Source organism: Marmota marmota, unplaced genomic scaffold (assembly GCF_001458135.2).
Source record: "Marmota marmota marmota unplaced genomic scaffold, marMar, whole genome shotgun sequence".
Taxonomy (NCBI): Eukaryota; Metazoa; Chordata; class Mammalia; order Rodentia; family Sciuridae; genus Marmota; species Marmota marmota.
The window spans coordinates 8416173-8418217 of NW_026000249.1; positions in this window are offsets into that span (position 1 = coordinate 8416173).

Sequence of the window (2045 nt, forward strand, 5' to 3'; positions counted from 1 at the left end):
TGCCCTGAGATAGTGGTTTTAAGAATGTCTAAAGCTTTTGGCAGTATGTAATATGTCTTTTCTATTACTTCCTGAATATCATTTGATTTTTTATTCTCAGCATTGTTTCTGGAACTCTCATTTTCTCCTTAGGGCTCCTAATTTCTAGAATAGTTATATGCCTTAGAAAATTAACATAAAAATGTGTGTGTGTGTGTGTGTATATATATATATATAGAGAGAGAGAGAGAGAGAGAGTATGTGTGTGTGTGTGTGTGTGTGTGTATTATAATTGGACACAATACCTTTATTTTATTTTTATTTTTTTTTATGTGGTGCTGAGGATCGAACCCAGTGCCTCACACGTGCCAGGTGAGTGCTCTACCACTGAGCCACCACCCCAGTGCATTTTTATTTTTACTAATAATTGTTGTTTAATGTTGTAAAACTTTTGTCTGACACTTGAGTTATTCTTAACCACACTAAAATTTTGTGAAGTGTATGTGTGTGTGCACATGTGTATCTTACTTTTAATGTTTCTTGATTGCAAATGAGATTGAGCATTTTTAAAATTATTTTTTTGGCCAGTCTATTTTCTTCATCTGTAAAATCCTTATTCTTTTCCTTTGCTAATTTTTCTAATGGCTAGTTTAATTTTTCTTATGGATTTCTAGGAGCTTTTAAAACTTTTTTTTAAAATTGGAGTTATGTGTGCCTTTATTGACCAGGAAGCCTCCTTGAGGGGAATGAAAAGGGTGGAGTAGGTGGCCCACATGCTAGGCAAGCTACACTTCTTACTTGTAGGAGCTGATCAGCTCAGGCTTGATCTCCACCTGAAGTGAAGATCTTGCCATTGTAGACATCAGCGTGCCTCTCACCATCTTGGGCAGGATGATTGTGTCCCTCACCTGTCCCGCAGGTGTGTCTTTGTGGGCAGTGCCTTTTTCTTGGCATTGTTCAGGCACATGATCAGGGAATATTGCTTCCAGTGCAGACCAGAGTTCAGCCGCCAGCACTGGCACACTTTGTACAGCTGTCTTAGCTGCTCACAGGACATGTCCAGCAGCTGGTTGAGGTCCATGCCAAGGTAGATGAACTTGTGGAAAGGCCACTTCTTCTTTTCCACTTCCATGATCTTGGTGGCTCTAACAAAAACACCTAAAACTCTTCTTGATGATAATCCTATTTTGTTTTCATGATGCTGGGCATGGAACCCAGGGCCTGGCACATCCTAGGCAAGGAAGGGCTTTACTACTGAGCTACATTCTGTAGCCCCTCCTCTGTTCTATATTTGTGAAGCAGCTATCTTCTTCCAGTCTGTGACTTGATTTTTCACTCTCTAGCATGTTTTCAAACAGAAGTTTGTTTTTTTTTTTATTTGTTGGTCTTTTCCTTTATAATTTGTGCTTTTTGTATCTTGTCTACAGAAAAATCCTTTCTAACCCTAGTAAGATACAGTTGATCCTGTGATTTGCACTTCCAATATTTATAATATTGCCTATTCAATAAATTTATTTTAATCCAAAGTCAGTATATGCAGTGGCAATGTGCAAACATAGTGAAAAAAAAATTGAGTCCCCCATGTTCCCAGCTGAGGTCAAACAAGGCTATATTCTGCCTTCTTATTTCAGCTCTCAGACTATAAACAAGTGTCCTTCTAGAGATATATTTAGTGCCATGTTTTTCACATTTTTCTGCTTTTTGTTAGTGATTTTTGTCATTTAAAATGGCTCCCAAACATAGTGCTGAAGTGCTAAGCACAAGAAGGTTTGGGGGGGGAGGGGGCCCTATGAGAAAATACTTGTTATTTTAAAAATAAGGTTAATTCAGGCATGTGTGATAGTGCTGTTCACCATGAATTCAGTGTTGATTAATCAACAATATACAATAAATGAGGTGTCTTTAAACAGAAACACACATAAAACAAGGTATGTATTGATCAGTTGATGAAAACATGATTAGAAGCTGGCAGGAAACAACCCTGAATTTCTCTGAAGAGCAGTGTTTCAGTATTTGGTAATTCATTGTTCATGGAGAGTTTATTGAACATAACTACTGGGAATAAT